Here is a 23,819-nt window from a genome sequence, read left to right on the forward strand (position 1 = left end):
AATGTTGCTCTAATAATGCTGTTGGTATTTGCTTTCCAGCATGCTGTTGGATGCTGAAAGATAGATAAACCTCTTGCACTCTTAAAATAACTTTTCAGTCTTTGATGCTACAACATTTCAAAAAGATAAATTCTAAAAGCACTGTGGATAGTATTTCCCTTGCCTGGATTCAATTGCCTATCACATTCTCTGCTAATTAATCCTTTAATGGGCTAAAATGGCTACAGTTATGTAAACAGGGGTTTCAGATTTTCAGGATTTGATACAAGAATAACACAGGGCCCTGCTAAAATGCTATAAATATTACTGTCATCTCAAGAATAAAGCAAAACCAAACTTCTGCTTTGTGAAAGAAGGCTTGGCGATATAAATTATTTGTTCAAAATGTAAGTAAATCAATCAATTGTGGGGTTTTAGATTGTTAAACAATACATATTTTTCATATATAAATGTAGATATGTTTTAAAGTTAATTACCTGAATTAACAAAAATAATGATTATTTCTCTAGACTATAACTAAAAGCAAATGGAGGCACTTACGGAAATTTGAATGCATGGTTTTGAGTGTAATTTCTCTAACATAGATATATAAATAGAGAGAAATAGAGTGATAGATAGATCATAGAAAGATAGACAGATAGATAGATAGATAGATAGATAGATAGATAGATAGATAGATAGATAGATGGATGGATGGATGGATGGATGGATGGATGGATGGATGGATGGATGGATGGATGGATGGATGGATAGATAGATAGATAGATAGATAGATAGATAGATAGATGATAGATAGATAGATAGATAGATAGATAGATAGATAGATAGATAGATAGATAGATAGAGAGGAATAGATACGATATATGATAGATTGATAGAAAAAAGAGAAATGGTAGAAATGGTAGATAGTACAGATAATAGAGAGAGAGCGATAGATAAATAGATAGAGAGAGATAGATAGTGATAGAGGGATAGATAGATGATAGATAGATATCATTTTATGAATTACAGTAGATGAGAACTTACAACTTGTGAAAAGCGTGGAGTACTACAGATTACTGGCAAAAGAAGCAACTGTATATCTTAAAGAATATAAGTGAGCATTTATTGCTAGAATCACTTTCACTGTCTACAAAACATCAGAGTAAGACAAGGATTTAATAAGCCATCAGTCAGCAGGGCAGGCAGAATGCAGGCAAAGTGGTTTATATATCAAGAGGCTGCATTAACTGCACGCAGAGAATTGCTGATTTAATGCCACATCAAACAAAAGGGGCCTGCTGTGATATGTGACATGTAGTGAATAAAGGGAAGGATGCAAGACTGTCCCAATATGATAGGTATATTAAGTAAACCAGGCTTATTGTGCTGTACGTGGCACATTTCTTCCTTCATATCATCCTCCTACAGTACTCTGACTGTAACCCCTCTTGTACTATTGCTGAGTTTAGCTGACCCTAATATTAGTTTATCCGATTCCTGCATAACAATTTGTACTGTCCCTTATTAACTAACAGTGACCTTCAACTTCATTTTTGTATCCACCATTTAGCCAAGATCCACTTTACTTCTTCAGAATTTGTTGAACCATGGAGCTTGCCTGAACATGGAGTTAAAGGGGTTGTCATAACATTCATAAGACTAGCATTTCATTGGTGGTCCTTAATTAAGTTCAGAAGATGGAATTTATATATAGTAGGCTGGATTCTATTGAAAAGTCAGCTCTACTGGAATAGTTTCATACTATGTGGATGTAGATACTATGCAGCTTGCATAGGTTGATTAATGCACAGAATAAGGCTATCGCCTAGGGGCCTTGTGTGATCAGGTGACGATCTAGGTTTTTTTTAAAAAAAATATTATTTCTAAATTATAATATTACTAAATTATTGTTATTATTATTATTATTATTATAAGATTTATTTTGACTTGCACTGCTGGATCTGGTCAGATGTCATTAATCTGCCACTGGCAGCTTGACATTCTGATCCTCACCCATTCAACCTTACTAACTCTCCATACCCCCTATTTGACCACCACCTACTCAACTTTCAGATAACACTTTTAACTGCACTTCACAACCATCTCTCTTCACCCACACATACAAGAACCTTAACACATTTGATCCTTAACAATTATCAACAGTAACAGAACAACCAATCTCTCATATTAACAACTTTTCCTGTCCAAATGGGGAAGCTTCTCTCTACATTGATGCTCTTTCAACAGCTCTTGAATTGCTCCTTCTACCACCCATCACAATTGACCAGCTAAACCCTAACCCTGACACACTAGTTTAAATAGGTACCTTAGAAGATGTAGTAGATCAGCTAAACAATAGTGGAGAAAGTCACAAACTGATCTTGACTTTATCCACTTCAAATTCATGCTCTCCTGCTAGAATTGAGCTATATCAATAGCTACAGGAACAGTACTTCTCCTCTACAATCTCCACTCTATCCAAATTTAACTCACTCCTATGGCCCCCTCCGCACCCTCCACCCATTAGTGTAACTGCCCAAGATCTTGCTCATTTCTTTAATGAAAAATTGATCTCATTAGTCTGAGCATACCATCTGACAACAATTTCAGATAAATGTGCAGTCCACTCACATCTACTGTGCACTCCTTCACCCCCGCAAAACTAGATGAAGTTAGTAAACTTCTAGCCTCAAAACCCACAACTTACTCCCTTGACCCCATACCCTCTTGCCTCCTTTATACAATCTCTGATACACTCTCGCCTGCACTTACCAACCTATTTAACCTTTCACTCTCTTATGGTGCTTTCCCATCTTTATACAAAGAAGTACTAATCACTCCTATCCTCAAAAAACCTTCCAGCTCTCTTGCTAACTATTGTCCAGTTTCCCTTCTTCCATTCGTATCCAAATTGCTGAAAAGGTTTACAAATGCCTGATCCAGCATCCCACTCACAGCTCCCTTCTCGACCCCCTGCAATCTGGCTTCTGCCCAGCACACTCAAGTGAAACTCCTCTCACCAAAGTAACCAATGACCTTCAACTGGCAAAGTCTAAAGGTCACTAGTCCATACTAATCCTTCTAGATCTCTCTGCAGCCTTTGACACAGCTAACCACCTGCTCCTCCTAGACATTTTATCTGTCTGACCATTCCTTTAAAGTTGCCTTCTCTAACTCTACTTTCACTATGTTCCCTCTATCTGTTGGAGTTCCTCAAGGCTTTGTTCTAGGCCTTCTTCTGTTCTCATGCTATACTACTTCGCTAGGAAAACTTATTCAGTCATTTGGACAGTATCTCCTTGATGCTGATGACACCCAACTCTACTTGTCTCCTCTCTCCTTCTGTGCTTTCCCAAGTTACAGACTGTCTCTCTGCTGTCTCCTCCTGGATGTATCAGCACAGCTGAAACTAAATCTTTCAAAAACAGAACTCATTATATTTCCTCCAAGATCTTCCCATGTCCCTCAGATCTCACTCACAGTTAACATCACCTTTCATTTAACCACATTGGCATGCTGCCTAGACATTATCTTAGACGAGCATCTGTCTTTTTCACCAACATTTGCAAAATCTTGTCGTATTCAGCTACGCAACATTGCCCGAATACGACCATATCTTAGTTCAGACTCAACCACAACATCTGCTGCCTTGATTACTGCAAACTACTCCTCGCAGGTATTCCAACAAGTCGCCTTTCACAACTCCAATCTGTTCTAAATGCTGCTGATAGACTCATTCATCTATTTCACCACTCAACATCAGCTGCTCTCATATGTATGTACCTTCACCGGCTCCCAATCTCCTAATGTCCCAAATACACTCCTTCTCGTAACCTTTGCTCTGCTTCTGACCTTTAGTTTGTGAACTCTTACGTGTAGGGCCCTCTAATCCTGTTGCACTCTGTAAACCCTTGTTTGTTATTCAACATTTATTCCTGTTTGTTATAAACTAAGGTAAAGCACTGCATATCTTGTCAGAGCTATATAGATAAATGGTGATTATGATTTTGAGCAAAGTCTGGAGGGGTTATTAATATTATTATTAACATATATTTAAAAAGAGCCAACATATTCCTTAGCATTGTACAATAAATGGGTGTTTTCACCGAACATACATATTTACATACAAAGGAACCACTAGCAAATACAAGTAGTGTTCCTACTATTGGCTGGTTTATTAAATTAGCATTCACAAAAATTGGTAAATAACCTACTGAATGAGACTGTCAGGAGCTCTCTGTTGCATAGTGCTCTGCTTCAGTGGCAAGATGGTGCTGCCCAGGGCCGTGCATTGACGCCATCACGTTGTGCCATGTACATGATGCCATCATGCTAAAAGTTGCATGAAATTCAAAATAAAAGGATGGGTTCAATGCCAGAAAATAGTTTGTACTTCTTAGTGTTCCTGTTCTATAAGTCTGTATTTGCTGATTCCTGGACTTTTGTCCTTCTGCCTCGTAACTGACTATGATCCATTGCTGCCTGCCCTGAATCTTCTGGCTGAATCTTGACCACAATCCTTGTTTAACCACTTGGCTACCACATACTGAACTTTGTACCTAATGCTTCCTCCTTGGCCTGGACTTCTCCGCTAACTGACATAGACGAGTGAAGTGGCAAGCAACAAAACAAAACCAACTCATAAAACTGCTAAAACTTCAATATATACTAAAGAAGTTTCTATGATACTTAATAAATGGAAAGGATACACATGCCTAAACATTATAATGTTATCTACAGTATATTTTTAGAATACTTTAGCAAGGCTGTTATTTCTACCTGTTTTATTATCCTTTAAAAATAAACAAAAGAAAATAAGTCTTCTTATAACACAACCTGCTCTAATTGCAGGCTTTTAACCATTCCCTGTTGATAGCGCACCTCTGAATTAAGATCCGAAAGTGAGGCAAAGTTTACTGTGACCACAGGTGCAGTCTAATAATTCAAAGTTTTCTCAATAAACTGGAATTATTCAGTGCAGCTGGATAGATTAGCAAGAAACAGCAGGCAGGGAGAAATAGATTTTCCTAGCTAAATTAAACTTTCAGATTAAAGGATTTGCCCCGAAATATTCTCGGCAAAGGTGAGGCAAGCACTTAAGGTTATTGAAGGTATTATGTGAGAGTGAAGATCTACTGGGGAGGAACACAGCAAACAGGAACATTTTATTGATTAAAAAACTCAGATTAATGCTGGGTGCAGCTGTCGAGCAGGCAGATTTAACAGAGAAGAAGATTCAAGTATTTGGGAGCATTATAATAATAAAATTGTTATTCAATTTAATATGCAGAAAGTTGTTTGCTAGTAATGACTGTTTGGCAAGTGCATACATGTAAAGAGAGATATGTGATACTTGAATAAATTGTGCACACACCTAGATAAATATTTAATTAAATAGAAATGATGATATGATATTAGTGGATATATAGGGACAGATGTATTAAGGGTCAAATTGAAAATTCAAATTCAAATTTTCAAATTTTTTAAAGGTAAAAACAGTCAAATTGGACTTAGGAAATTATCCAAACTTCATTTGAGTTTTTTAAAAAAATTCTAATTTGATTTTCGAGATTTATCATACTCTGTCCTTAATGTCCTTAATAGAATTCTCCACCTAAAACCTGCCAAATTACTGTTTAAGTCATTGGGAGAGGTCCAGGGATAAATTTGGAGATGTTTTCAGCCTTCCTGACATTCAAGTTTTTTTCGGAGAAAAACTCTAATCCTGTTTGATCAAATTCAAATTGAACTGAATTCAAGCTTTTTGGTTGTTTAAATTCAGGCGAGTTTTACTAATTTGATTTTTTTAAATAAATTTCCCTAAGTCGAATATCGAATAAGGGAGTTTTAAAAAGCTCACATGAATTCGAAATTCGACCCTTGATAAATGTGCCTCCCCGTGACAAACTGCCAATTTACTGCACAGAACTACACAATACAAGTGTGGTACATGCATCTTTACAGGGTAGATATAAACAGATCAATCTGGGAGGTACAGAGGGTCATGACTTCATTACCTTGTCATCTTGGAATGATAACATTATCAGAATGCTGTTCTTTCTGGAGCCTTGTACTGTTATGGGGTTGCATCGGATTCACTTACATTTAAATTCACAAGATAATTAGATATAAAGAAAGGGCTTGTTCTCTTAGGTTTGATATTGGTTAAATGTTTTAATGCATCTGTGTATGGCTATGGCTTTATTTCAAGAAAAGCTGGAGAGCCTCCGTTTCTATATGCCTGATCAACCATTTTTTTCTTTTAATTATTCAAATTTGCATCTCAACTTTTCTTTATAGCCCAGGGCTCCCTCTGCACTAGATCTGGTCCTGCCCATGCCATGGCAACAAGGTACATTTTCTTATAGAGCATATTAAACAGGTAGGTTACAATAAAACGCTAATTCAAGAATATAACTTTGATTGTGGCACAAATGTAGGCTGTAATTCTGCTCTAATTTTTCACTAATGCCATTACCTTATGGTCTCAGGTGGTTGCTGTTAGCCTAGAAGCTCCTACAATGCCCAGCTTGTAGCAATAAAAAGCTGCAGGGAATTGTGGGAATCTTTCTAACAATAACAGCTTTAGAGGAAAGAAGGAAGAAATGTTGACATGCAGACATATACTGTATCATATACTGTATTTAAAGGGGACCCGTCACCCAAAAAAAACCATTCCAAATCCTATTTTATCACATTAGTCAAGCAAAATGAACTTTAATTACACTATATAAATTATTTGTATCTTGTTTCCTTCAGTCTGGGAATTCATAATTATAGCAAACAGGCAGGAGCCATTTTGTGGACAGTGTTATTAAGGCAGGTCTTGCATCATCTCAGAATCTTGTTTGTGCACCAGAATGGGGGACCTGATGTCCATCCCCATGCCCTGGCTACACAATTAAACGGTTAAGAGAATGGGGGAATGTGTGGAGAGCAGTAACATCTAGGAAGTGTTGAATGGAAAGTGAAAGTAATTGTCTGCCCCGCCTCTATGCCACTGGCATAGTGGAGGGGCAGACAATATTTGATTGACAGCTGAGATTTTTAAATGAGCTTACAACAGCTATGAATGCTTTAATAAAAAATAGAAATTGGATTTCATGTTTAATTTGAAAAGGACTTTTATTACACAGATTTTTGTGTCTGGATGACAGGTCCACTTTAATCCTTCACACGATTCACATTTATTTCAGTAAAAGTGTCATCTGCATAATGACTATTAATTGTACCCCTTACTCTAGAAGCAAGGCAAGTAAGTGCTCCCACTGAACTATTTGTGCAGTACTCTATCCCTTACTCTACTCTTCATCATTTGTTTGATCTCTAATTAGAGGTGCTACATGTATATCATACGTTTGTATTATTTCTTGCTCATGTAAACAGAAACAAAAGTTGCTGTAAGCCCAAATTTTGCTTATGCCTTAACCTTTTTTTATGAGCCAGCTGGTCACTAGGATATACTGAGCATGTACAGCTGGGAGCCGTCAGTCAGTTCACACCTGTGCTTTTACGCCATGGCAAAAGATAGACTGTGTGCTTGTGCCTGATCTTACCGAGATCTCTGTGCTTAGACATTAAATCAATGAGACCTGTACTTAAATGAAGAAAATGTATGTCTTTCTCAACCTCTGGTCCCATAAGAAAGTCTTCAAGCATTAACAGACTCAAGTGGCAGAAAAATACAGACATACACTATATCTAGGTTTGCCAACAGCCTCTTTTAGTAAAGGACGATTATTTCAATTTTAAAAATGACATAGTTTATCATGCTTTTTTTCTTGTCCATACTGTTATTCTAGGGTTAGATGGTCATAGCTATATAAAGTATATCAATGAGTAGGAATATTTATCTTACATCTCCAGTGCAGAGGAAGATACTCTTCATAATTATCTAGACTGTGTCTGCAGACAAGTACAGGTATGGGACCTGTTATCCAGAGTCCTAGGGACTTGGGGTTTTCCAGATAAGGAATCTTTCTGTATTTTGGATCTCTACACTTTAAATTGACTAAGAAATCATTTTAACATAAAATAAACCCAACAGGATTGCCCTGTCTCCAATAAGGATTAATTGTACCTTAGTTGGGATCAATCACAAGGTATTGTTTTATTATTACAGAGAATAAAGGAATCTTTTTTTATTTCTTATTTTTATTTCTAAAAATATTTTTTATAAAATTGATTCTATGGAAGATGTCCTTCCCATAACTGGGAACTGGATAATGAGTTTACAGATAACTGACCCATACCTGTACTCTTCTACATAATGAACCAAACCACCACCCTTAAAACTTCTGGGGATAACTTTTTCACTACACATCCAATACATAATGGCGATTTACTATACTGATTGTACAATAGAGATAGAAGAGAAATTCTTCCAGAAAGTTACCACAAAGCAAGTCAGGATCTAGTATCTGAGTTAGACCATTTAGACTAAAAATGATCAAGAACAACCTGGTCAATTAAAAGGTAAGTTTTTAAAGAACTGATTTACTAAATATATATATATAACCCCCACTGCATGCTGCTTCATGGAATCCAGCTAAAACCATATATATAATCAAAATCTTTAATTATACTTAACACTGATTAGCTGCATATACAGTAAATGTAAAATAAATGCTGTTATAAAAATCTACATTTGTCCTTGCATATTACAAAGCATGGATACCTGAGGAAGTTGGCCAAAATATGCATGTACCCTACATTAAGGATTGTAATATAATAAAACTGTCACAGATATAATACTGCACATTAAGTTATAATACTGCCCTATGTATAGTATAATGCAAAACTTAGAGTCTGATTCACATTAGAAATACTCACTGGATTTGAATATATATATATACCATAAGACTGAATGATACTATGTACAAATGTAAGTTACAGAATGCCTTAGCTGATATATTGATATGCAGTTATCCATGAATTATACAAAACACAGGGATCTCAGTATGGCAGAGATACGTGCAGGGCCAATGAGCCTTGTTTTATCAATAATAGATGCTTAGAGTACATCTCGGCCCATAAGCCAAACACTCTGTACTTCATATTCTGCTGGTTCTTGTCATCATCACGTATTTATAGAGCAATAAATGTAGAGAACTCACCCAGTAAACTTTTGCAGGATTTAAAGCTGCATTTGCATTATTTGTATGCCATTATTTTATTTATCAGAACACAAACCACTAGGGGCACATTTACTAAGGGTCGAATTTTGAGGGTTAATTAACCCTCGATATTTGACCCTCGAAGTAAAATCCTTCGACTTCGAATATCGAAGTCGAAGGATTTAACCGCAAATACTTCGATCGAACAATTGAGGGATTTTAATCCATCGATCGAAGGATTTTCCTTCGATAAAAAAAGCTTAGAAACCTCATGGGGAAGGTCCCCATAGGCTAACATTGAAGCTCGGTAGGTTTAAAGTGGCAAAGTAGGTAGTTCAAATCGTTTGAGTCGAAGTCATAGTCGAAGGTCGTAGTAGCCTATTCGATGGTCGAAAAAAGTTTTTTTACTTCGAATCCTTCAGTTGAGGTTATAAATGTGCCCCTAGTAGTGCACTCATACTGAGAACACAACAGGTATTCTAGGTATAGGGCAGTGATCCCCAACCCCCCCCCTTGGGTGTTGCTCTCAGTGGCCTCAAAGCAGTTACTTGTTTTTGAACCCCAGGCTTGGACACAAGTTTTGGTTGCATAAAAACTAGTTGTACTGCCAAGCAGAGCCTCCTTTAGGCTGCCGGTCCACATAGGGGCTAGCCAATCACCGCACTTTTATTGCACCACCCAGGAACATTTATCATGCTTGTGTTTTTTTATCTGAATGTTGCTGACAGCTAAAAAAGGTTGGGGCCCTCAGTATAGGGGAACATTTACTGCACCCTCAGCACTCAACTTCTCAATTGCTCTCTTACCCCAAAGAATTAAAAAAAAGTTCTTTACCAAACAAGTAAAGCATATGGGTCTCCTGTCCTGAGGCCTCACCAATGATTCTTGTTTTCTGATAATTTACATTGCAGCACTGGTACTTCTCTTATAATCAACCATTCAATTGTGGTGTTATCAAAGAAGTTATCATAATGCAAAAATTGTCTCTGAGGCCTCTGATGTACAAGTGAGAATGTATAGTTTTAAATTACAAAAAAATTGCTCAGGAAACAGGAAAAGTAACAGTATAAAACTTGAACAAAAGTGTTTCGAGGTAGTGATTTAAGAAGAGACAGTCTATGCCAAGGAATGTGTATCAATATACAGGGTACTGTGGGGGCATCATTGCAGTGAGCATGGAATATATATGAAATCATCTAGAGCAGGGATCCCCAACCTTTTTCACCCATGAGCAGCTTTCAGATGTTAAAAGAGTTCGAGAGCAACACACACATGAAAAATTTACCTGGGTCGTGCCAAATAAGGGTTGTGATTGGCTATTGGTAGCCCCTTTGTGGACTTGTAGCTTACAGCTGTGTCTATTGGGCAGAACACATGGTTTTTATGCAACCAAAACTTGCCTCAAGGCCTGGAATTCAAAAATAAGCACCTACTTTGAGGCCACTGAGAGCAACATCCAAGGGGTTGGGGAGCAATATGTTGCTCACGAGCTACTGGTTGGGGATCTCTGATATAGAGAAACCCTACTAAGGGGAGAAGAAAAGAGAAGGATAATAAAAGAAGGTTTTCTTAGACCAATTTACAACTTCTGGTAATCATATTAGAAACAGTCTATGGAGACACATTCTATAGACGTATACTTTATTGGATTTATTCTCCTTGAGGTTTACATTAATAATAAGAATTGGTTTCAAATCTCAGACTGCAAACAGAAAGGTAGCTCAGGTGTATGATTACGTACACCCTGTCCCTTGTGTTTGTTACTACCATACTGTATGTGCATAGCACACACTCAATTTCACATGTCCCCATTGTTCCATATGTCACTTTCCATTGCCATCTTGAAAGTCACTCACTTAAATGGAGTAATGGTTAAAAGGGATAACCGGTAATCACCTTTTTCAGTTAACATAGGTAGGTCTTGCCTATTTATTGTTGTCAGTATGGTCTTCTACATGGGCACAAAGAACAAGAGTCAACCCCTTTAGGGCAGAGACACTATGGGGCAAATTCACTAAGATTCGTAGTTGCGCCAGGCGTAACTTCGCCGCACTTCGCCACACTTCGCAGGCGTAGTTTCGCCAGCGTTTCGCAAATTCACTAAAATCCGAAGTTGCGCTCAGGGGTAGCGTAAGGTTGCGAAGTTGCGCTAGCATTGATTCGCTAAGTGAAGCGAAGTTACGCTAACGATGGTTAATTTGCATATTGCGCCAAATTCAAATTTCAATGGAGGAATACGTATCAGCACTACAAATGCCTAGAAAACCTTCAAAACATCAAATAAAAATTTTATTTTGCCCTACACATGTGCCCACTGTCTAGGTAAGTTGCCATGAGTCAGGAAATGTAGGGGGGAAGGAGGGGAGCCCCAAAAAAATTTGCGATCTTTTTCAGCCTATCACCCATAATGTAGAAAACACGCCAGCGTTTTTTGGGACTTAGAAAAAATTTTGACTTTTTTTGAAGCAATCCCTATCTACTCTATTGCGCTTCGCCAGGTCTGAGGTGGCGAAGGAAGTCTAGCGTAAAAGGTAGCGTTCAGTACACTGCGCGCGTTAGTGAATTTGCGTAGTTACGTCCGTAGCGATAATTCGCCAGGCATAAGGGTGCGAAGTAACACTAGCGAATCTACGCCAGCGTTCGTTAGTGAATTTGCGCAGTAATGAAAATGCCAAAAGCTAGCGAAGTAACGCTAGCGTTCAGCGCTTCGGCACTTACTGAATTTGCCCCTATTTCGGGAAATTAGTCACCGAGAGACAAATCGATTCTTCTCCCTGAACTGCCTTCCCACCGGCTAGAATGTAAATCACCAGCGGGAGGGCACTCATATCGCTTCGGCTTTCTGAAGTCGCCCGAAGTTTCCTCATGAAGCAACTTCGGGAGATCCACATATATTAAAGATCCAAATTTGTTAAAATTGATTTCCTTTTTCTCTGTAATAATAAAACAGTACCTTGTACTTGATCCAAACTAAGATATAATTAATCCTTATCGGAAGCAAAACCAGAATATTTGGTTTATTTAATTTTTAAATGATTTTCAAATAGAATTAAGGTATGAAGATCAAAAACAGATCCCATATCTGACATGTTATATATAAGAGTAATTTCTCAAAGTGAATCAATTCTTTAAATGGGATTCAAAGGGAATCTTATTTTTTTTGTAGTGGGGACACGTTTTTCATCAGTTGAGTATAATGTAGAACAAAAGCATTATCTTTTTTATATATACCGGTTGTTTTGCCATAGCCTTGGCAACCCTGACTTTTACTCTCTATGCTAAAGTTGTAAACCTCACCGTTTGCTTTCGTTTAAAAAATGGTCCTTGCAGGGATAATCTTCAACAGGCAAATTGTTGAAGGAATTAAAAATGAATGTGCAAAATTGATATTCAAGCAACTTACTGACTTAATTTAAAAGTAAAAAAAGAGAGAGAGAGATGCATATGTTCCTAATTAAGATACTTGATGATAATGACCTGTATTTGTGCTTTATGCTAAGTGTTTAATGTGGGGTCATAAATATGGTTAACTGCTAGCTTTCTGCAAAGGAAGCTTTAATTGTTCTGTTAAAATGCTAACAAGGTTATGTTTGTACCTGTTTCATAAATTATGGAAATGATTGTGACTTGTTAAGCTTTTGCTTTGAATAAAACAGCTTTGTATTTAACTTAATGCATGATTATGACATATTGTAAAACATAAAATTGGTGATCACCAGTGCTACAATGGGCTGCAAAATGAAATTCTATTCTAAACACATGAAAATAAACACTTTGTTTTAGAAGAATATATCAGGAGAGACTAAAATACATCCCATCTAATGTATCTTTTACATTTTTGGAATACTTATGACTGTGTAAGTAAAGGTGATAAATAAGCGTCCTGAATTTCATTTTGCCAAAACATTTAATCCTGCAACTGGACATTCTGTCTTTTACCAAAATGGAGATCCAATATAATGTAGCCTACGGCCTGCAACAGCTGCTTTGCCAATGACAGGGAGAGTATCTCATTGCTGCAGATGGTATATCACATATGATTAATATGATGTCTGTTGTGATTAAGTGCTGAGTCTTCAATGTACAAATGAAAAAGGTTTAGCATGACAGGGGCAGCGTCAGTCTGATGGGCCCCTTTAAACAACACCAAGCTTCTTCCCCCTTTCCTTGACTAACAAACCAACCACGTGATATCTTGGGTGAAAAAGGCCAGAGTTATTTATTACAACACTTAAATAATGACCAATATAAACCAAAACTGTTGAGTATTGGACAATGTACAATCACATTTATCAAATATTTAACTATTAACTTACGTAACATCTAATATTCTGCAAAGAATTGTACCCAATAGCGAGGGGACCACCTGCTTTTCTTCCTAGGCGCAGCTTTTCTCCATACCTCAAGCCCCTTCCACCAGGCCCCTTCCATCACTTTGTTCTCAAGCCTAACCCCTGTCCCTCAGGGGAGTCCCTCCCGCTGCGACATTATGCAAACATTTCACCCAGTTACCCCTTTATTCTGGGGAGAGAGGGCAGGAGCTGCTCAAGGTAAAAGAGCATGCTCTATTCCTCTTTTAACCCCTCATGTCTCCACCCATCCCAATAGCAACCCGGGAACTACAACCCCCATAAACCCTAACCTCCTCTTCCGGTTTCCAGATGTTTCCAGTTCCTGGCTCACTCCCCTGGGCATTCTTTATCAAAAAAAATCACAGCTTTGAAACATCAAATATATGAAAAAGAAGTGAAACTAGCGTACCTAACTGTCACTCCCATGTCCATGGAGCATAAGCATGAATGCAAGTCCAATATGTATAACTTGTGATGTGCGGGTCAGGAAAAAAATGGACCCTAACCTGAGCCCTCCCAATCCGAATTCTACTGGCCCCAGCTCGGCTCTATTTATATACCAGCGCTCAACCCACCCATCTCTGATGTCACAAAAGGGGACGGGGCAGAGGCTCACTTATAGATAATACAAGCACCATGGAGCGATCCTATTTCTACTTTTTATCTATTTGTGCCAATTGCGCATGCACAGTACAGGGTAAAAACTGAACTTTTATTTAAAAACTTTTTAATTCTACTGCACATGAGTAGGTCCCTGGGTACTGAAGCAAGAAGAAGGGGAAGAAGAGGATCAATGTGTAGTGCTCACACAGAAGTACCCAGGTCTCCTGCTAACAGGAGCACCTGCCTGGGGTATCAGGTAAGTGAATACAATCACTGGGTGTGATTAACATTCGGAATACTGGAATACTTCACTGTATCCCTCTAATCTGCATCCCTTTAGGAAAGACTTGTTGGGCTCTCCTGGCACTGTCACATCAAGTTATCATAGTGTGCCTTCATTAGTGTCATTTTTTAGGAAAAAGACTACCATGTGGTTATTTTGCTCTAGCATCTATACACTGAAATTAATTCACAGGAGTCTGTCTATATGCCGAGACTGCTGCACACAATATTATACGATGAGCACTAACGACAATTTTCTGAAAATAACACATGACTATTTAATGACTTCTGGTTTCTCTGAAGTGCAAATGATGCATGCCAATCTGTATAATGATATCAGGTGTCAGTAACTGGGAAGGACTAACACACCAGTGGGTGACTAATTTACTGCCATTACACCAATAATGATGCATTGTGATGTGTTTCCCATTTTCCCATTATTGGCTCATACTATTTCACTTAATTTGAGTGAGATTGGCAAGCCTTCCAAAACAATTAAAAAACCTGCAACTGGGAAATACAATTCTTTGAGAAAATGTTACTACATACAGTATATAATACACTGTATAAGCAGGGCCGATTTTGCCATGAGGCAAGGTGAGACCTTTGCCTCAGGCGGCAGCGAGCGGCCACTTACAAGCCGTCTTGATAAAGGTCCTAGAGGTGGACTGAAACGTCTGCCTGTTTTTTAATTAACAATAACCCGTTGAAAAGTTCCCAGTGCACTCATTACTTTTGGACTAAGATATATATATATGAAGGATATATATATATATATCTCTGATCGTTAAGTTTGTCCGTGGTGCAAGATCAAATTAGCATAGATAGAGTCAGAAGGATCAGCACTCACTGTATTGATATGAAGAAAAATCGCTTTTTATTTTTAAGATTTACATCATAATCCGACGTTTTGGTCCCACCTGGGACCTTTATCAAGGATAAGGATCCCCAGGTGGCACCGAAACGTCGGATTATGATGTAAACCTTAAAAATAAAAAGCGATTTTTCTTCACATCAATACAGTGAGTGCTGATCCTTCTGACTCTGACTATACAGTATATATAGTCCATGTGTTTTCTCCGCACTCCAAAAAAGGGGCAAATGACCCAGGTGCTACCCGTAATGAAATACATAAATATAGAGGTAAGTGGGTGCACACCAGGAACGTTTAAGGCAAGGTTACTTAAAAATAAAACATACTTTATTGAAATATTAAAAACAGGCCAACGTTTCGGTCTCCTTCTCAGACCATTATCAAGACCCTTGATAGTCCCAATATGTTCAGTGCACCGTGACCAACAATAAATTGACCCCAGTGCTACCTATTGTAACATTTTACAAAAATCCAAAATAAAGGTGCACACAGGGAACCTTTAAAAAGTTATTAAAAATCCATAATTTTATTTAATACAGTAAAGACAGGAGGTCAACGTTTCAGTCTTGAAAAAGGTAATAGGAACAGACCAAAACGTTGACCTCCTGTTTTTAATGTATTAAATACAATTATGGATTTTTAATAACTTTTTAAATGTTTCCCGTGTGCACTTTTATTTTGGAGATATATATATATATATGTATTTCCCCTTAGTGATTTCAATTGGAGCAAAAAATGCATATGAATATTTTGTTATTTCACCATGGATCCCACAATGGATGTATGTTTGTTTCCCCCCTATTTGTCCTAACCTAAATCTGAAGCATAGGGTGGCAATCAAAAGAAACCATGACCCATTCCTGAACCAGTTTTTGACAATTAAGCATTCTGTCTTTTCTAGCATAACACTTCAAAAAAGTGCCACATACAGAGATAACCTGCCTGGCACTTCAACCTATGAATTATGCACTGTCACCTGGGAAGAAAAAAAAAGTCCTCACTCCCCACATTTAAGAACTGTTTGATAATCAATGACCCTGAAAATGTGCTTTGTGTGACCTTGTAACGTGCTTTGTATCAGGCAGAGGATTCACATGTTTTTTATGCTGTAATGAATGCAGTATGTTTTTATATCTTGTTTTTAACTGTATAAATTATATGTGGCATCTGATTCGTGTATTCATAATTATGCATTTATTTTCAGCTTTGAACACTATGTTAATGAGTAGGGATAGTCCTTGTCCCTCCTGTAGACCTGGAATGACTGTTGGATAGCTTAGTTGTAGAGCAGTATGATTTGAGACACCAGCCAACAACTCAAATATTCTAAGCACATGGTTTGACTGCTGCCTTTAACATGACCAAAATCACCTAAAAAATTCCATTGTTCAAAATAATTTTTTTCACTTTGTTTACAAACAACTGGTTAAAAGGCTTCTTGGCGTTTTGGAAATGCACAGAATGCAGTGATTGATCATATGATTATCAATAGCTACACCTTCTTCTCCATGCTGTATGCTATTATATATATAGTAAATATCACAAGATGGTCACACTGGGACAGAGAACATAGGGAAGTACTGTATTGCTAAGGTAAAAACTAGGGTGTTCCTAAAGGGTTAGCTTGAGTTTAGTTCTCTCTGCAACCATACTTTGTCTATGCTTACCTTTTTTTTTTTATTTCAATCCAAAGTAATTTCTGACCATTATTTAAATATGTTCTTGCTTGATGAGTACACATGTATACATATAAGGGCATAGAGGCACATTCACCATATGTAGTAAAGGACACTAAGTGTACCCAGTAGTAGAAACCCACAGAAACCTATAAGATGCTTGCTTTTAAACAGGTGACAGTAAATACTGCCTGCTGTTACTATGGGTTACTACTCCTGGGCAAATGTAGTGCTTTTTACTACTTACAAAATACAAAAAAGGGGGGTTGTGGGTGCACACCAAGGATAAGTTAAAATGTGTTTAAATACAATGGAAGTGCTACTGAATCATGTGGTGTGTAGCACCCCCATACCCACCCCTTTAAACTAATGGTAGTCATATAAAAAAGTGTGTTGGTTTGGGCAGTCTCTCTCTCTTAAAAGCCTCAAAAGCTAGTGGCAGGGGAGGATTTTGCAAAGGAGACACTTATTACAAGTAATACTACTATGTAGAGAGGTACTTTGTAACTAAAAACCCCTGTTTCTGTAAACACATGCACTTGCATATATGCTGAATTACTTATGAAACAGGGGACCAAGGAATGTGCATTGATTAATTGGCCAAATCAGTAGCACTTCCATTGTATTTAAACACATTTTAACTTAGCCTTGCAGTGCACCCACAACCCCCTTTTTTATTACATAGGCTTTTGATAAAGTTGCAGTGCAACCATAGATACATTAGGAGCTAAATCACAGTGGGAATGTAATGTATGAACTAATGTAACTTATATTGAAATCATGTAATTATCTTAAGTGGCACCAACAGCTTATGCACAATTGTCTGACAACATGTACTGTCATGCTTATGCCAGTTGTGGAATAATACCCACTATAGCAACTCTAAACTCTTGATACATGACATCATTTTCTGTCCTTCAAAAACTATTGCAATGGACACAAGCAAAAGCAGAAGGGATTACTGGCAAGTTTTAAAGCAACATGTTTTGCTTTAAAAAAAACTGCAACTGTCTCCTTCTTTCAACTACTCTTCACTCTTTCCACTCACTAGCAACTGTCTCCTTTTACCTTACCTTTCCTCTGAGCATTCTTCTTTTTTTCCTTGTAAGGCCAGAGGAACATAAAAACAAAATTATTCCCCTGTGGTCTATGAAAAATAGTGTAGGGACCCGTAGAGTTAATCCACGGTTTAAAGGGTTAAGGGCCCCTCCCCTGAGCCTCATGGCTTGAGATATGGGTTTTCTGCCTGAATTTTCCAGGGGCAGAGACTTTGGATTGGTGCACATGGCTGATCCCAAAAGGAACCACAAGGTGGTGCTGTGCAACCCTATAAAAGATGATGTCATGTGCTCTGTCAGCCATTACAGTTCAGATTACAGTTCAGGTTACAGTGACTGCTGCAGATATTTGTTTCACTTGGGATAGAGTGACAACACCGGCCTTTAATGGAGTATGATAGGCCTGCCAAAGGCTGGGCAGGATCCTCCAGTGCCTGGATAACTCAACTAAGATGTTTTGGAGTTTGGATGCCGGATTTCTGTATTCACCTTTTGGAGATGGGTGATAGATGCAGTTCAGCAATGATGGGCTGTAGAATTACCTGGGACCAAGTGTACTCTTTTGGGGACAAGGGATGGAACTCTTGGGCTGCCAAAAGGAGTAGTGCGGGACTTTGCCTGGCAACGAGGTGTCAGGATTGGACTTGCATAGGTTCCCATGGGAGTGGGTCATTTGATATGATGTGAATGTGTTTTACTTCCCCTTTAATAGAACACTTGTTTTATATAAAGTTATATTGTTATACAATAAAGTGTGTGGGTGATTTGTTTCCTAATGGGAACATCTTCTGGAGTATTCCAGGACCCCATTAGGTGGAGGCACTGCCAGAGAAGAGTTTTCCCAGTACCTTTCAACTTGCAAAGGGAACTCAGGACCCGAGTTGTTAAGCTGGTACAACCTTGGCACCAGGGGGGTCGCCAAGAGGGTGTTACAATAGTATATGTCTGAAAAGGGCACTCTGACAATTCCAAATACCAACAGGTGGGGACCTTATCCACCTTTACCACCTTTAAAAGCTAAAGATGGTAATGAAATCAAATAGATAAATGTATTAGTATTAAGAATTCATGTTGTTATACATTCCATTGAAAACTGGCCGACTGACGTATCTTTTTACAGGTCTAAAGGTAGGCTGGCCGGCAAGTTTTTAATGGTACAGTATGTATAACAGCATGAATTCTTAATACTAATACATTTTACTCTATGGTCTATAGTCCTCTATGCAACAATTACTATGTGAATGTCCTGCTTTTGGTTTCTTTTTCCTTTTCTGTTCCCCTTCAGCACTGGTCTCTCTCATTCACCTACCCTACTGCTATGCAAAAGTCTTGTTCCTAATAATGTTTTGCTCATTTTCTGTTATCCTTCAGCATTGGTCTTTTATGTACACTATCCTGCAGTTGTCTATTGTCCTCTCTGGATCCATTGCTGTGCTAATGTCCTAGTTTGATTATTTCTTGCTCCTTTTCTGTTCCCCTTCAGCACTGGTCTCTTGTGTTCACCTACACCTGCAGTTTCCTATGGGCTATGGTCCTCTATCGATCCATTGCTGTGCTAATGTTCTGCTTCTGATTATGTCTTGCTGATTTTCTGTCCCCCCTCAGCACTAGTCTCTAGTGTTCCAAAAAGTAGCAGGGCTGAACTCTGGCAAGTTGTATGATGTGTTGGTGGTACTCCTGCAGGGTATCCTGTGGTGATACCCTAATAGATCAATGTGATAGAAAGGAGGTAATTGCAGGAAGTCCACGGCAGCAAGCTGAGTCTGCAAGTGTATCTTTATTGGGGTAGTGAACAGCACACTACATGTTTCGGGCAAGGCCCTTTATCAAGTGTGATAAAAGGCCTTGCCCGAAACATGTAGTGTGCTGTTCACTACCCCAATAAAGATACACTTGCAGACTCAGCTTGCTGCCGTGGACCTCCTGCAATTACCTCCTTTCTATCACATTAGTCTCTAGTGTTCCCCTACCCTGAAGTTTTCCATGGTCTATGGACCATCTATGGTCCACTGTGGATCCATTGCTGTGCTAATGCCCTGCTTATGATTATGTCTTGCTCTTTTTGTGTTCTCCTTCAGCACCAATCTCTCACATTTACTTACCCTGCAGTTTCTGTATTTAGCCATTTATATCAATTCCACTTGTTTTAATGTCTTGTATAAATGTTTAATTTTTCAGTCTCTTTCCTGGTATTGCCTTATTTATAGCTGTCTATATTTCCATAGATATTCTTTGTTTTCCTACCTGTCTTTCCCCTCCTTTTTTTCTACACCCCCCGCTCCCCTCTCCTTCTGGTGACCTTCCTTTGTCTCCTGCCTCTCCCATTTTTGTACCTCAGCAGGCAAGGGGTGAAGTAGTAAAATTAGCATCAGTAACACATGTATATAATGTTTCTGCTTCTTTTTCAGTTTAAATCAGGTAGAATGTGATACTTTCACCAATTATATGTAATTGTTCACCACTCAAAGTGAGTCAGGTTAACAAGCTTTGCGGGAAAATAAAATAATAGCCAATGTATTAATTTCTGGGCAATACGCTCTGATCAATCACACTCATTAACTCAACACATTTTCATAATTACACTCTACGGGGAGGAGAGGAAACAGATTCCTCAGGGTAAACTCTTCCCGTCTAAATATAAATCAATTTCAATAAACATAATTAATCTTATGTTTGGAGCATTAATAAAGTAAAATGCAGCAGCTACACTTAGCCAAGAAATAAACACTGTTTTTCCTCACTTCATGTCACACGCTAACTCCTGGCTCAAAATCCTATGTATGTATATATATATTTTTTTAAAGAATATTTGCTATTAACAATCTTACCAAATAAGTAGCTCAGAAACAGTTTTCAAATGGCAATTAAATATATGCATATTGCTTACATATTGCTTATTATAGCTGCCTACAAATTTGTCATCCCTTGTTCCTCCCCCTCTTACCATTTACCTATTCTGTACTTAAAAATGTCTGTTTATTAAGGCAACTCTATTCATAATATAAACTGAATCTCAAATTCAATACTACATCCTATAACTAAGCATCTTATTTAACAATTTTCTTACTGTACATATGGATTTATTCACTGCCAGCATTAGGCAATAACGTAGCAAGTAAAACCACTATTAAAAGACATATCAGGTTCCCAATATCTGGGTAATAAAATGTACAAAAGTCAACTCTGTTTGCTTCCTTCTTTGTGCCCCTCTCCAATGGAACGTACAGTATTATACTGTACCTGCTGCGATCAGTCATTTATGTAAACTAAACATCAAGCAACCAGGTGGAACATTTTGCACTAACATTTTTTTACACTACATAAATGACTGTTACTAACCAACCGCTTAGTTTTCCTTTAAGATCTACAGTTTGTATAGTATACTGTAGGTTTAGTAGAGATATGTGCATGTCTAGTTTATATGCATGTATTCAGTCTCTTAAGAATGCTTTCTTGGACCCTGGTATTTTCTGGGATCTTTCTGTTCTAAGGATTTCCATATTTTGTCTATTAAAAAAAAACATTTACCATATATACTCGAGTATAAGCAGAGTTTTTCAGCATCCAAAATATGCTGAAAAAGTCTACCTCGGTTTATACTCGAGTCAGTGGGCAGTAGCTGAGATTGCAGTCACTTTTAATCATTCCTATACCAACAGTTCGCTTGGGGAGAGACTGCAATATCACACAGCGCCCTCTGTTGGTTATATGAAAGAATAACAGTGCGCCCTCTGTTGGTTATATGAAAGAATAACCGTGACTGCAATATCACACAGCGCCATCTGTTAGTTATATGAAAGAATAACAGTGCGCCCTCTGTTGGTTATATGAAAGATTAACAGTGACTGCAATATCACACAGTGCCCTCTGTTGGTTATATGAAAGAATAACAGTGACTGCAATATCACACAGTGCCCTCTGTTGGTTATATGAAAGAATAACAGTGACTGCAATATCACACAGCACCCTCTGTTGGTTATATGAAAGATTGACAGTGACTGAAAAATCACACAGCACCCTCTGTTGGTTATATGAAAGAATAACAGTGACTGCAATATAACACAGCGCCCTCTGTTGGTTATATGAAGGATTAACAGTGATGGCAATATCACACAGCGCCCTCTGTTGGTTATATGAAAGATTAACAGTGATGGCAATATCACACAGCACCCTCTGCACATGGTAGTGGGACAGTGGGACAATGCACACAGTAATCCGTTTGGCAATTCTCTGTCACCATCAACTTTGCAAAGAAGTCCGGTTGATTGCTGGGGGGGTCGCTTTGGCGGAATGTGCGCTGCTGGGAGAGAGGGCTGTAGTTGTGTCTAGGCTAATACTCAAGTCAATACGTTTTCCCAGTTTTTGTAGGTAAAATTAGGTACCTCGGCTTATACTCACGTCGGCTTATACTCGAGTATATATGGTTAATATTAATTACACCCAGCAGGATTGTTTTCTCACCAATAAGGATTAATTATATCTTAGTTAGGAACAAGTACAAGGTATTGTTTTATCATTACAGAGAAAAAGGAAATAATTTTTAGACATTTCAACTGTTTTGGTTAAAATGGAGTCTATGAAGATTGGCCATCCCATAATCAGAGGAAACTTTTTTGATAATGGGTATCGGATCACATACCTGTATATAGGTTTGTACTGCACTAAATGCAGTGTGTATAGGTATGCAGTTACAGTCAGAAGATCTTTGGAACCACATGATAATGTGGCCATCCAATGAGCTACCCACCTTCCTTTCTTTTTATTCACTGATGTTAAACCAGGTTTCAATACCAAGTAGAAAGCAGTTTAAACAAGTTTAGCACTGTACTGCATGAGACAGACCCCCATAATTCAACAGTGGATCAGGAGAAAGCTTAAGATTGAATGCCTTTACAGAAACCCTCTGTATTTCCTGTTTTTTCAATCTGATTCTTAAGGAAAATCCCAGAAGATCCTTTTAGTCATATATTTCAACTCATTACCAAGTAATCTATCTTCTGGCTCTAGACCTTTATTGCGCACATTCTGTTGAGCGAAACTAATATCTGTTTTTGGTTGATGTTGTTCACTTAAAATGAACAAGACTTTAGAAAAGGTATAGATTTGCAATAAAGCTTTATCCCATAATAATTACTCTGGGCTCAGTCTTGGACTCACAAATCAAACCTGGATCGTTAAGGGCAGGTTAAAAACAAAATGACAAAGGGTTCCAGAAAGATTAATATTGTGATAAATCAATGATCTTCTATCTTTCTTCCTTCTTTTGACTGCTTTTTTTAAAGCACACCTCTTTACAACAGAATTTGCACTTAGATCCTTACTGTAGGTGCAAGACAATTGAATGGAAGCTTACTTAATGATATGGCTTATTAAGTAAACATATATTTTATATAATATTTTTCAGAATATGTACATTTATGGTTGAGAAGGCAGATAAATTCACAATAAAAAATAAAATAGTCCTAAAAAATGTTTCTTATAATGAATAGTGATGGGCAAATGTATTCACCACGTGCAAATTCACGGCAAATTCCTGCAAAACCGCCTTGAAATTCCCGTCTGCGAATGTGCGCCAGCACCGTTTTGCAAATATTTCACTGTTTCGTGAATTTCGCAGGAAATTTGCAAATTTTTCGGCGAAGCGAAATGTCCCAAATTCGCCCATCATTAATAATGAAGCTTTGTTTGCAGGACTGTAGAAACTCATAGTATATACTGTATAAGGGGATCTTATAATAATCTCTCTAATGCTTTATTTACCAGTAGGTCATTCCAGCTGACAAGAGGTCACCCATTCCAATTAGAAGAAAGGAGGTTCCACCTAAATATTCGGAAGGGGTTTTTTACAGTGAGAGATGTGAAGATGTGGAATTCTC

Source organism: Xenopus laevis, chromosome 4S, assembly GCF_017654675.1.
Source record: "Xenopus laevis strain J_2021 chromosome 4S, Xenopus_laevis_v10.1, whole genome shotgun sequence".
Taxonomy (NCBI): Eukaryota; Metazoa; Chordata; class Amphibia; order Anura; family Pipidae; genus Xenopus; species Xenopus laevis.